Consider the following 13,916-nt stretch of genomic DNA (forward strand, 5'->3'; position numbering starts at 1 on the left):
ATGCGCTTTCTTATTTTATCGGGTGGCAGAACCCAATGCATCAGGAGACACCATGACGAACCCAAGACCGCTCCAAGAGAAAATCAGGCAGTGACCCTGAGCCGAGGGATCCAGGCTTGAAGCCTTTGGGCTTCCAAAGTGCCTGGCCCAAGGGCTTTTCTTAGATCAGGTGAGAGAAGGGGAACACAGGGTTCCTGGGGTCACCTGGGGTCACCCGGCTGGTCGCCACCCCTGGGAATAAGGACATGAGCATTTAGTAGGTGTAGGGCCCCATCCTCCACACTAGACACGTATGAACTCACAACAACCTACGAGATTAGTACAATCATCATCCCCATTTTCTAGAGAAGAAAACTGAGGCAGGGAGAGGCTAGGCAACTTGCCCAAGGCTGCAGCTGGTGAGTGGGGAGGTTGAGATTTTAACCCAGGCCGTCTAATTTGGAAGAACAAAGGATGGAGGGCATGCATATGTGTGTGTGTGTGTGTGTGCGTGTGTGTGTGTGTGATGCTTCTTTCCTTCACTGAGCTGTAGCCTGACTTCATGAAGTGCCATCTGCCTCCAAAGCTAGAATCTGGTGACCCCACCCACTCCATCCCAGGGATGTTTCAAGCGCCCCCAGCCTCTCTGCTCCCACCTCCTCTCTCTCACCCACATGTGGCCTCGGCCCAGGCCTGGTCTCCCTACTTCCAGCCACACCCATTCCAGCCAGTGATCCCAGAGGGGCCTTTCAGCAAGGCATGTCCAGCCACATCATGTCCCCCGCGAACCGCCTAGGCTCTCCAGGAGACCAGCCGCCCCCTACCTGTGGACAGCGAGGTCCTCCAAGACCCCCACAGCCACCTTTTTGTTCTCCTTGCCCCATCGCCAACATCAAAGGACAGTCCCCGGAGCTCACTTAGTGCCTCCACTCAAGCTAATCCCTTCTGCTGGGATTGGCTTGCACCTCCTCCCTTCCCACCTAATCCCTGTTCATCCCTCAAGGCATCACCTCCTGCCCTGACAGCGCCCCCTCCCCCCAGGCCTGTCCCTGCCTTCCCAGGAGCTCCCACGGCCTCTGCTGATCTCCACCGCTGCCCCCTCCACACACACACACACACACACACACACTGTGTGGCATTATGTCACCAGCCTGGAGGCGTGGGATGGCAGCTGTGTCCTCCTCCTGGGGCGCAGCAGGGATTGGTACGTGGTCTGGATTGCACAAAACCTGGCCACATAGCGAATGTTAATTAAACAGCCTGGGCAGGAAGCCTGGTGCGAGGCTAAGGGCTTTGTGGGTAGCGCGTCTTTGTGTCCTCCGACCCCTCCAGCAGTTAGAAGGAGGGGGGCATGAGGATCCGCACAAGCAGGGGGGTTCCCAGCTTCCTCCTTTCCTCTCTCTGCTGTGCCCTCCAGAGTGAGCACAGTCCCCACGTGGCTCCTTCTGATGCCCCATTGGCCTGTCTTTCTCTCCAGATCTCCCGATAGGCAGGATCAGGAAGACCTGGCCCTTCCTTTGTCCTGGGACCCACCCTCCCAGCGGGTAGTGGGAGGGCTGAGATTCCTTGGGGACCCCCAGGTCTGGCTGGCCAGCTGTAGAGCCAGCCTGTCTTCCGATTGGTCTGCGCCGGGGCCCACCTGTACTTGACCATCTTGACCCTCATCCTTAACTGTGGTGATCTCTGTCTCCTCCATCAGCCCTCAGCTCAGGCTCTCTGCCTCCAGGGCAGCTCCCCAGGAGGCCATCTCCAGGCTCACCTACAGCGGTGCCCCATCTCCAGCCTTCTAGAAACAGCATGTCACCTGAATTTAAACATCGTGGTTCTGAGCATAGGCTTTGGAGTTGAACACACCTGGGCTCCGATCTTGGTTCTTCATCTTTCTACCACTGTGTCTTTGCTAAATGACCCAAACTCTGGGAGTCTCAGTTTCCCCGCCTGCAAGAATGGACATCAAGGGCCCACATCGCAGCATGTGGTGAGAAGTCAGTGCCTTGCTGGCCTGGAGCAGGGTGGACAGCTCTTCCCACGGTCACACCAACCCAGCAGGTATACGGGACTCTCTGAGCTCAGGACCCCAGGACAGTGCCCTAAACCCTAGGTCCTGCATTCCGACCCCCCTCTTCCTTTGGTATCAGACTGACCCAACTCCACACGTCTGCTGAGACTCAGCACTCTCATGTGCCAGCTCCACAGAGTGCGTGCCTAGACTCTTTCAATGTTCCCACAAAGTGAGAAGCACTGTCCCTTGTACAGATGAGAACACCGAGGCTCAGGGAAGCCAAGCACCCTGCCCAATATCCCAGGGCTTGTAAGCACGCCGCTCAGCTCACTCCACATCCTGTGCTCCACCTGGCTCTGGGGGCAGCTTTCAGATAGAGAGAAGGGCAGAAGGAGCACTGGACTGGGAGTCCAGAGCCCGAGCCTCCTACCCTGCAAGTCACTTCCTCTCTCTGGCCTCAGCATCTCCCTCTGCAAAATGATGGAGCAGTTTCACGACTTGTCAGTTCCTTCCATCAGGTTTGAACTTGAACTGGATGGGCCTCTGGAAGGCAGAAGGGACAGCCTGACTAAGGCGCTGGGTGTCTGCAGGGGTCCAGGCTCTAGCAGACCCCTCCTCAACCCACTGAGGCAAAGCTGCTCTCCATGGCAGGGCCTGGCTTTGACTGGCTCTGGCTTTGTAGCAATTAAGGGGCATAATAAATATGGCAGCTCATAAACGGGCTACCTATATTTATTACGTACCGCGCTCGTTACAGATTACATCTAATGGGTAGCTTGCGGCGTGCTGGGCTCCTAGACATATGTAGTAAAGGGAGTGTGTCTCCTGGGAAGAAGAGCCTCTGACAACCTCAGAGGTGAGCAGGTAGAAAAAAAGAGATGATGGGAGCCAGAGGGCTGAGGGAGATCCAGAGGCCAAGTTTCCACTCCAGGGTGAGGGGTGTGAGTGCAGAGAGGGTGTTGGGGCCTGACCAGGGATTGAATCCCACCCCACCAAGCCTAGCTGGTGGCGGGGGGCAAGTTCCTAAACCGTATACATCTGCATTTCTTTGTCTTTAGAATTAGTATAAAAATGATGGTTTCCATGCGATGCATGGAAAATACAGAGCGCAGGGCTCAGTAAAATGACAGCTGATGCTAGAACAGCCAGTTATCAGCGGGCGGATATTAAATTCTTACCATGGGCCAACGGATAGGCACAATCTCAATCCTCCTAAAGTTCCAGGATAGAGGTAATGTCATCTCCACTTATCAGGTGAGGAGATTGAGGCTCAGAGAGGTGCCATCACTCATCCACACTGTGTGACTCATGTCACCCAGCACAGAAGTGCCTGAGTGTCTGAGTCAGGATTTGAACCCATGTCTGTCTTCATCATCATTTTCGATAAGTGCTAATTCCCTTGCCCCCTTCACCTACTCTTCTCCACGATTCAAGCCTGTCTTCATACCTCCAAGGCCACCTCATTTCTCCCTGTCCAGGGCAATCAGCCTTCTGGGTCATTAGCCACCGCCAGGGTGAAATCACAAGACCGATGCCTGTCAGTTCCACCTGCCACCAGGCGTTTCTGAGTGTGGGACACATCTCCTGAGCCAACTAGCAGGACAAGAGGGACGGGAACCCCTGGTACCTGCCTGGGTCCTGTGAGAGCTCCAGTCACCCACAATGCCTTTGGAAGTTAAGCGAATCACAGCCCAGGGTGGGGACAGAGACAGTCTCCGGAAGGTGAGCTGGGAAGAATCATGAAACTATGAGGTCCAAGGGCTTAGCTGTTTCTCAGAAATGATGTTCAAAGGCACTTATGAAGGAGCAAGGGAGGTCTCTCTGCTGAAGGGAGAAGATACACCCTCCCTAGGGTCCGGGGGTGAAAGGCCCACTGGGGTTTCCTCAAATCCCTGGAGGTGACAGGGACCTGGTGGGGAGCCTGGCCCTTCCACTTTCCAGCCTCACAGCCTTGGACAAGCACAGAGCTTCTCTGGGTCTTTCCTTTCACATCTGTGAAATGGGGCCAGGAATGCTGGCCTCCTCAGGAAATCGTCTGCACCGAAGATTGAACGGGCACAGACGCAGAGCTCCTGGCACCACGCCTGGCACTCGATGGCTCTGTCCGTTCTTCCTTCCCTGCCCCCCAACCCCCCACCGAGGCGGCTCCTCTCCCTCCTACTCTCCCAGACACCAATACACAGGCCAAGTTCCCCACAGAAGGACAAGAGAGGACTCAGATACGGAGGAGGATTTCTGAGTGGGGAGAGCGGTTCTCAAACGGGATTCCCCGAGACTAACAATTTCCTAAAGCTATTTTCAGGATTGCGAATAAACACTCAGAAACCATCTGCTCGGCACCGGCTGCCTCAAGGGGCAAGGAGCTTGGGTTTGGGGGGCAATTAAACCAGCCCAGGGTGGGGACCCTACTTCTTGGGTTGTTCAGAAGTTCTGGCCCCCCGCTATGTATGACTTTGCCGTACAAAAATGCAAGAAAAACTGCAGTGTATACCCAGGAAATGACTGGTAAAGGCGGCACTGTTTGCTAGAGAAAATCCTTTTATGTCTTGGGTCCCAGAGGGATGAATTGTGGGAGTCGATGTTTTAGGCAGAATCTGCTTCGTGTGCGTTCAACTCCCCACGTGCAGGGGAGTGGGCGAGGAGCTGCGGTCCCAGCTGCCCTTCCACGCAGGGGTCCCGCCCCAGGGTGAGCATCGGGGTGGGCATGGGGGGCTTGCTGTCCTGGATCTCATGGTCTCAAGGCTCCTGTTATGGTGTACCCTCTCCTGGCCTAGTGACGGCTCTGGGCTCACAGACGAGTGTTTCATCGTACAACGTGACCCCAGACACAAGTGACCATTTCTCGTACAATGAAACCAGGTGGCTCAGAGCTTTAAGGGGATTTAAGTGAAACTTTTCATTTCCCTAACAGAAGTTCTTAGTCATGAGCTGGTAGCGCAGCTCTGACCAGTCGGCTCCCCTCACTTTGAAAGCAAGAAAAGAGGCTGAGAAATGGAAAGAGGGTGTGGCCAAGTCAGCAGACCAGTTAGCGATGGATGTGAGCCAAGCGCCCCGGTCTACAAAGGCCAGGTCAGGGCCCTGGGAAAGCGCTCCTGGCTCAGTCCTGTGCTTGCTGATCTCGGTAGCATGAGTATCCCCTTGTTAGAACTCATGCTCCTTGAAGACGGGGACTTGGTTCATCCACCGCCTGATTTCTAACATCCTGAGCAGTGCCTGGCACACAGTGGGTCCGCCATTCAGACGTCTGAATGGGTGAATAGTGGGAAAAGAGAAACTGAGACAGAAAACAGCGCAGATCTTGCAAATCAGAGAAACAAAGAGCGGTCAGAAAGAGAGGGAGAGACAGAGAAAGGCAGACGGCAGGCGGTGACGTGGGCCAAGACAGACTGAGAAAGAGCTGAGGACGAGGCAGGGCATTGTCAGGGGACAGGGCAGCGGTACACAGGGAGAGCGGGGCGCCAGGGCTGTCTTCTTACCTGGGCAGCGCTTTGGGCGTCAGCAGGACAGAATCTCCCGGTCAGAGGGGCTCTTGTGTGTTCTTTTATTGGCCCAGCTTGTCCTAGAAGGGGAAGATATTCAATTACTATAGGAAGTCAGTAAGGAGCAGCCACGTTCTAGAAGCTGTTTATGAAAACCTGCCCTAAGGAGGCACACAGGGCAAGTGTCTTGCTAATCTGGGTCCATTAGCGCTAATGAAAAGCTCTTGGCATCTGGGCCCACTCCAGCTGGGGAGGCCTGCGCGGGGTGCCTGCCCTCGGCCCAGAGGGGGAACCACAGCTTTAAGACACTTTCAGTGTCTGGCACAGGCTCGGTCTGCACTGACACACCGCATGCGGCCAAGGCACTAGGAGGACAAGCGGGCGTGGTGACCCACACACCTGGACGTCACCTGGGCACCTGTGGGGAGGCCCCAGCAGAGAGTGCCAGCAGGGGTGTGTTCCGCAAACCCCCCTGCCCCAGAAATCCTGGCTCCTGGGGGAGAAAAGCAGATGCCGGAAAGCGTTGCTTCGGGCTCACAGAGGACTTAGCCTTCTGGCCGGAGCCAGACCGCAGCAGTGGAAATAAGGGTTGCTCTCAGTTGTCCAAATGGGCCAGATGGAGGCTCGTGTCCAGCCACACCTAGGAGTATCCCATGGCCTGGAAAAGTGAGGCTGTGGAACTTGGGCGGCAAGGGGCATTCTCATGGCGGGGGTTGGGGGAGACTTGGGGGTCTCGGGGGCCCGTTGAGATCCCTTCCCGGTTCACATCAGCGGAGGGCTGGTGGACGAAAGACTCCTCTCCATCCACACCTGTACCAGCTCAGGAGACACATTTGAGCACCTACTGTGTGCTGGGTGCCATGTTAGGAACGGGGACATGTGTGAGCCCCCACGGTTGGTGGTGTTTGGGACTGGAGACTCCAGTAAGCTCGCCCTCTGTGTCGGGCGGTGGAAGAAATTAGAGGAGACAAACAAAGGGAAGACAATAGGGCTGGGAACTAACTAGGGAGACTAACTGTCCACGGGTGTAACTCCATTCCACTAGGGGCAGCAGGGCGGAAGAGTGGTTCTCAGGGAAGGGGCGGCCCAGGGGAGCAAGTCTCCAGGAAGCATGGAGGTGAGGCCAGGCAGAGGCCAGCAGGGACCTCCCTCCCTCCTGACAGCTTGTGGATGCCCTGGGAGCCGGTACCTTGATTTGGCTCAAACACACCCACATGGCAGACTTGTCACCTGCCTGCCTCTGGATCTGCCCCAGAACTTTGGGCTACAGGTCACATGTGAGCTCGCTGGGCGCTCATGACACCTGAAAACAAGGATCCCACAGGCACGGCTGTTTCCCAAGAGGAAGCCCTGCCTCCTTGTCATGGGTTTTCCCTGCCCCATTGTATGGTGGCTCCTGGTCTGAAATGGGCTCACCCCTCTTTGCGGTTCCGACTGCCCTGAAGAGCCTCCCATCTGTCTTTGCCCCTCTTGCTCCCCCAGCCCAAAGCCCGGTGCCTGACTTGTTTCCTGACCCAGCAAAGAGCTGCACGAGGGGATGCTGGCAAAGGGTGGCTGAGGGATGCCTGCCACATCTGTGCCACCACAGCTGGGACGGCACCTGCCTCAGCTGGCTCCCTGGAGACCTTCAGAAAGTCACTGGCCCTCCCTGAGATGCCAGGCTCTTCTCTGAAATCTGTGATTCTTGATTTCAAAGGGGGTTGTAAGCATTCATGATATGGGGGCAACCAGGGGGCAGTCCGTTAAGCATCTGACTCTTGGTTTCAGCTCAGGTCATGATCTCAAGAGTCCTGGGATCGAGCCCTGAGTCTGGCTCTGCGCTCAGAGTGGAGTCTCTCTCTCTCTCTCTCCCTCTCCCTTTGCCCCTCCCCCCTGCTCATGCTTTCTCTCTCAAATAAATAAATACATCTTAAAAAAAAAAATTCGTGATATGAAGCTTGTGAAATTGACTGATATGATACAAAAACCCTTGGAAACCTCCGAGCACTCTTCCCATGGGGAGCTGGTATTACTAGCACCATCATAAATCAGAAGTAAGTGGAGTCATCAGTGGAGGTGGGCATAGGTGAGAACTGTGGCAAACGGTCTGGTTGGGATGGCTATAAACATCTTTCCCCCAAGTGGCTCCAAACTCCGCTACAATTTGCGGTAATTGGCTCTAACGGTAACTCACAGTGCGGTGTGCTAACCACGTAGCAGCGTCTGCTAAGTACTTCTCCTCTGTTCCCCTGCATGCTCCATGCCTATGAGGTCGGCGCCGCTACTATCCCGTGTTCCATACGAGGCAGATTGAGAGAATGGTACGAACTGGCCTGAGTTTGTTCCCATGGCCAGCCAGACATGGCCACGATTCAGGCATAAGCCGCTGGACTCCAGACCAGAGCTCCCGACAAGACACCAGCCCCTGGAGAGGGCACCCGAAAGAGGAAGAGCTACGCCTTGGGCTTCAGAATTTCCAATCTGGGGCTGCTCTGTCCTGAATCAGGCAACCAGGCAGACTCCCAGGGAGCCAGCCAGCATTGTTCCCTGTGCCAGCTGGAGGCCCCAGGGGGATGACCCAATCCCGCCACCTCTTGACAGATGGGAGCCCTGAGGCCCAGAGAGGGGCAGAGACGGGTGAGGTCACGCAGCAGTGCCGCGGGGTTCTCCTGTGCAGGCCCCTGCCTGGGCCAGACAGCTTTATTAACCTTGCCCCTCCTACCGCCTGGGATGGCGGCTCCATCCCATCTGCACAGTGCAGGCCTGGGAGGGATCCTCTGATTAAGGAGAACAGCTCAGTTCATAAATCACTCCTTTTACTCTCACTGCCCTCGGCCCCCCCGGGCATAATTTCTGGAAAGAGAGAAAGAAGGAGGCAAGTGGACATGAGCAATGGAGAAGCCTCATGGGAGGAAGCAAAATGCCGGTATGGGGTGGGTTAGAGAGCCCAGAAGACTCTTGCAAGAGCCCTGGCCAGGTGAGGCGCTGTGGGCTAGGGCAGAGCCTCAGTGTCCCCCTGGAGCCATCACACCTGCAGCAACCTAGCTTCCCCCCCAGTAGGGCTCTGCCCCGCCAAGCTGCGAGACCTGGGCCAGTCTGCCTCCTCAGCAATCGTCTCCTCACTTGCAAGATGGGGGTTTTCAGAGTTGCTGCAGCCCCGGGTTGGCGGGGGTGGGGTGGGGGGGTGGGGGGAGGGGGGATGATGGAGCTGAAAGCACTTTGGTGGCTGCACACCCAGTTCCTTCCTTCCTGCATGGCAGGACCCCGCTAGTGCCAGCCCTGGGCGTGGTCCCAGGCACAGACACCAGTGGCTTTCCTTCCGCAAGGGCTGACTCAAATCTAGTGCCTGGTCACAACCCCACGCTCAGAGAGGAATGTTAACAGCCATCCCAACCAAGCGTTTTGGGCCCCCCTAAGAAGCAACGGTGGGGCTGGAGAGGGCGTTCGGAGCTGGGGAGGCCAGGGTCCAGGGAGCACCGGGCCCTGATAAGGCACTGGGTCACGGATGTTTACCTAGAGCAATCCTACTCGATCCCACAAAAGGCGCTGCAAAATAGATGATGCCACCGTTATGCCCCTTCACAGCCTGAGAGACCAAGGCACCTCGGGGCTAGAAAGTTCCCGGAGCCAGAACCGATCCGAGATTTGCCAGACTCTGAGACCCATGTTTGTTTCCTTCATCAGGACACGCACGGGGCAGAGGCTTGTCAGGAGAAAAATGATTCTTGCCATCAGGTTCAAGGATAAGGGGGGTGGGGGGGGAGTTATTTGCTCGCTAGCTAGGCCCGCTGGGCCTCCTCCCAAGACAGACAGTCTCATAAACAAGCAATTGGCCCGAAATCCTGGCGTGCCTAGTGATGGCACAGACACGGGGACATGGACACAGCTGAGCGGGGGCTCAAATCTAATTAGGCTCCTGGGGGCGGCGCCATGAAGGTTAACCAGGCACAGCCTTCCAGGGATGCAGTGGGGTCCCAGAAGACAGCCAGCCTCCCCTGTTCCCCAGACTCACAGAATCCTGGATGTCGAGGGGACAGAGCCTCTGATCCACAGGGTCTGGGAAGGCCCCATGTCTAGGGTGTGAATTGAGTTAGGCCTGGGTGCTTGATCCCTGCTCAACCCTTTCCCCTATCCCAGAACCCCCATGGGGCTGTTTCCATCAGAGACTCTTCAAAGAAGGAAGTGCCTCAGTGAGGGTGACCTCCAACTGCCTCTTTTCTCAGTGGATGCTGAGGCCCAGAGAGGTCCAGGGTCTTGCCCAAAGTCACACAGCACAGCTGGAAGCAGGAGCTCCTGATTTTAAGTCCACCGCTCTTCCCCGACCCCAGGCAGCCTCCCAAGACTGACACCTGAATTCATTTGGCTCCTGAAAGGACACAGCGCATGCCACGTGAGTGAATCCCCCCATCACCCAGGAGATGGGCATTTCAGCTCCACCAGCAAAGAAACTGAGGCTCAGAGAAGTAATCTCAATGGTCCAAAGTCACACAGTAGGTTGGAGAAAGGGTTAGGACAGACAAAGCAGGATCCCTTGTCCTTCTGCCCTGGCTGTCTTCCGGAGGTGTGGCCCTAGGGACTTTGGGCCTGCTGAGGCCCATAGTAACCTTTGCCACAGTGCACACTTTCCATTCCCTCCATGGATCTGGGCTGGACCGAAGCCACAGAAGGGGTCATGCCAGACACAGGACAATGGGTCCATCTTCCTGCCTTGGTGCTCCAACGGCCTGTTTGCAAAGGCCTCTGGGGACAAAGTTGTGCACCCTCCTGCAGAGACTTTCACTTGCCACAGTCAAGGGGCTAAAAACAAGGCAACCATTTTGAACCTGGGCGTGAGCAGAGAAGAGTGGTCATTCAGTGTGCCAGCCACAGGATTTGGCCTTAGGACACCAGAGCCCAAGGGCTGGGAGGAACAAGGGCAGGACAAGTACCAAAGCCAGCCCTCCTCCCAAAGTCCTGCGCTGTCCTTGGGCCTCCCTGAGCCCCGGGGAAAGGTTCCCTGACAGCCTGCCCTGGGATCTGGGGAAAGGGAGGCAGGAGGAGGAAATGAGAGGGCATTCCAAGCAAACAGCAAGGCTCCCAGGCCCCAGGGCACATCGTTGCGGGACTGTGACAGGGACACCTGGGTTCTGAGAGATGGTGTAGGTTCCAAGAAATGAGGAAGAAAGCCAGCCTTCCAAGGAGGGAGCAGCCAAGAGATTTTAATGATCTGGAATTAAATTCTGCCTTTGGAGAGAGCCTGCAGCTTGGTGGGGGCGGGGGGGGGGGCGGGGAGGCCACATCTTTCCTGCTTCCCCCAGAGATCTGCGATGGAGATCTAGGAGAGTGGTCAGTGTCCTCTGGTCAGGCGCGGGTGCTCTGGGCCTCCCAGGCGCCCCGCCCCCCACCCCTACCCCACCAGCCCTCCGGTCGCTTTCAAGGAGCAGAGTCTACACAGAGACCAGGAGGAGCCTACAGGCCCAGCATCCTAGCCAGGCTTGCTTCCTGAGGGGCACCCACAGGAAGAAGTGTTGGGGGAACAGCCTCTCCTCTCAGTTTTCTAGTGTATCCCGTGCTGTCTGGAGGGACGCTACTCCAGAAAGGAGGTCAACCCCATCCAGTGGCCAAGGACACAGGCATGCGGGGCAAGGATGCGGGGTTGGGGAGGGGACCTGTCTAAGGGCACACGGCACAGTCAGGGGCGGAAGACATCGTCCGGACCCCCCAGCTTGGATGGTCCCTGCCACACGTTGGGAACAGCCTTGCCACACGCTGGGAGTGGCCTCGAAACTCTGCCCGGGGAAAGCCCACAGGAAAGGTTGAATGTGGCTGTGGCTCCACGACAGGAAGGGGCAGGGAAGGGGGACACCAGACGTGCTGTCTGAACATACCACTGTTGCCGAGCCTCTCCCACAAGACAGAAGCCCTTGGGTGGCCAGAGCTGTGTCTCCCGCCTCCTCTGAGTCCCTGCAGGGGACACACAGGGTATTGGCTGGGGTATTACCGATCTAATAACTGCTCCTGCTTCCTACGTGCCAGGGATGGTGCTGAGCCCTGTTCCCAACATCACCATCAATGGGCCAACTACTCCCAATTCATTGGGGAGTGCGGAGAAGGTGAGTGAGCTCAGAGAAGCTGAGTGAGCATCCCACAGTGGCCCAGCTGGCTTCAGACCCCCGAAGGCTCACTGCTAGGAGCTGAAGCACTGACTGGCTGATGGGCTCTTAGACTGCTCGGGGCAGAGCCAGTGGTGAAGAGAAGGAGCCGGTGGGCATGAGGGAGTCCTGGGTTCAAGTCCGGAAACCCTGTGTTGCCTCCCCTCTCTAACCCATTTGCCACAGCCAACTGCATCTCTAAGCCTCAGTGGGGAGCAGGAGCCCCTAACCCTCCCTCCATTCCCACATTTCATCCCCCTTCAGGGCCTGGAGCTCCAAGAGACCCCTTGAAAGACTTTGGTAATCCATCCCAAAATATGCAGGGCTGTTGCTGGGGCAACCTGGCTAGGCTACACAGACCGGATTTAAATATTTAATAGCTTCTGGGGTATGAAGGGGGCCTGGGAACAGGGCGGAAAAGGGCACAGGTCTGAAGAGGGGAGGAGGGGTGTGGGGGGAGGGGGGAGAGGGGGAAGGATCAGGGGAGCCCTGGCATCTCCTGCCAGATAGGACCCCCACCTCCCAGGAGGGGGAGGGTGCTGAGGGCTCCAGGCTCTGTGGCTGCCGCTAATGTCCCACAGGATAAAGCAGACTAGGACTGGGAACCAGGCAGTGGGTGAGACCCAGAATTCCACCAGCAGGGGAAGTAGGGTTAATGAGGGCAGGTGCAGGGGGGTTCTCTTGTAGGTGGACAAGAGAAACTGACTTTTTAAAAAATAGGGCCTACTGTCCAGTGGCCACCATGTGACATTCTTGCCTGCTCTCCTTTGAACTTCACTATCATTCTATGGGGCAGGCTTAGTATTGGTCCCAAGTCACAGCTGAGAAAAGTGGGATCAGAGACATGCAGTGACTGGCCCAAAGCCACACAGCTGCCAAGTGGCATACATGAACTCAAGGCAGTGGGCTCCAAAGCTGGTGCTTTTTCTGCTCCATCTATCGGGATTCAGGGCCAGAAACACTGCTTCCACTGGTAGCAGCAACGGCTAGCATATACGAAGTTCATTTTATGGGCCAGGCAGCACATTAAGGGCTTTGCATGCCCTAATTCACTTAACTCTTATGATGACACTGGGAGGTAGGCACTGTTAGACCCATTTCACAGATGTGGAAGCTGAGGCCTCCAGGGGAAGTAAGACAGCAGCATCACAGGTAAGCAGGGGAGGCAGGATTCAGGCCCGCCGCTCCCGGTCCACTCTGGAGCTGGTTCTTTTCATCCAGTTCTCTTACCCCACATTCAGAAATGTGTGTAAGAAAAACAATAAATGAATTAAAATCAAACTTAAAGTCCTTTTTTGTTTTGTTTTTTTTTTTTTGCCCCGGAGCTTTGACCGCATCCTCCAAAGTTGGATAGGATGGCAAGAGGAAATTCTTCCAACGACTTAGCAATATGAGCCAGCTTGAGGCTTGCCTTCACTGACTTGCTCTCCACACAAGGCACATGTGCAGAAACCCACACGGACCACAACGCTACCCAGCCACGCAGACCTGCGCTCACAGACAGACACACGTGCTCGGACACATGTACAAATAAATACCCAGACAGATAGAGCTACGTATACACAGACCAGAAGGCACACGTGCACACACACACACACACACACACACTCACAGACAGGTCGACTGGGTCCTTTCTGCCTGATTGAATGAACTACAGTATCACAAAAAAGACAACCAGAGTCATCTGGCCCACACCTCTGCCAACGTCAAGGATAGCTAAACAGGCAAACCGAGCTGAACTTAGTCTTAAAGATCTTCCATAAGGGGCATAAACCCGTGATTTTATTCTGATGTCTCCTCAAGGAGGGAAGTCCCTCCTGGCATCTAAGGAAATTCTGTCCGGCTTGACATCAATCACAAGCACAATGCTTTCCCTCAATACCCCGCTTTACCCCCCCCAAAGCCCTCCCAAACTTACGCCCTTCCTTCTTCCTCACAACTATCCAGCAAGGCAGGCAGGGTGGAGATGATTTTAATTTACAAGGAGCAGGGTTCAGAGGAGTTAAGGAGATGATTTTAATTTACAGAGAACTGGGCTCCCTGTAACTCCCTGAGCAGGGCTCACAAGAGTTAAGGAGCTTGCCTGAGGTGACACAGCTCCTGTTCAAGGTGGGTGTGGATCCCAGGTGTGGTGCCTTCCCTTTGGCGGCCATTATTTCAATGACCTGGGTTGCTGTCAACGTCCTATCAATTTCGCTTTGCTCCTCTCTGCCCTGAGCTTCTTAGTATCTCAGCCTGTGTGTTCAGTGAGGGGACTTCTCTGGTCCTGGCTCATGTCCATCCTGCCTATGTGATGCCTGGTGCAGCATGGAGGGGAGGCCCCTCAAAGCTGGGTTATCCCAGGTG

At 55.9% G+C, this 13,916-nt stretch overlaps 1 protein-coding gene across 6 annotated transcripts in view; it reads right to left on the bottom strand.

Annotated features, from left to right (window-relative positions):
- Nucleotides 1-13,916, bottom strand: part of TSPAN18 (tetraspanin 18) — a 177,614-nt gene that overhangs the window by 21,719 nt on the left and 141,979 nt on the right. For 5 of the 6 annotated variants that reach the window (XM_004763185.3, XM_045065992.1, XM_045065989.1 and 2 more), the window contains one exon: nucleotides 5,458-5,540. The gene's annotated coding sequence lies outside the window, so the exon portion shown is untranslated. Of the gene's footprint in view, nucleotides 1-5,457; nucleotides 5,541-11,306; nucleotides 11,375-13,916 lie in introns of those variants that run through there. The other variant, XM_004763188.3, reaches the window with a different exon arrangement.

Source organism: Mustela putorius, unplaced genomic scaffold, assembly GCF_011764305.1.
Source record: "Mustela putorius furo isolate JIRA1106 unplaced genomic scaffold, ASM1176430v1.1 tig00003859_pilon_pilon_pilon, whole genome shotgun sequence".
NCBI lineage: Eukaryota > Metazoa > Chordata > Mammalia > Carnivora > Mustelidae > Mustela > Mustela putorius.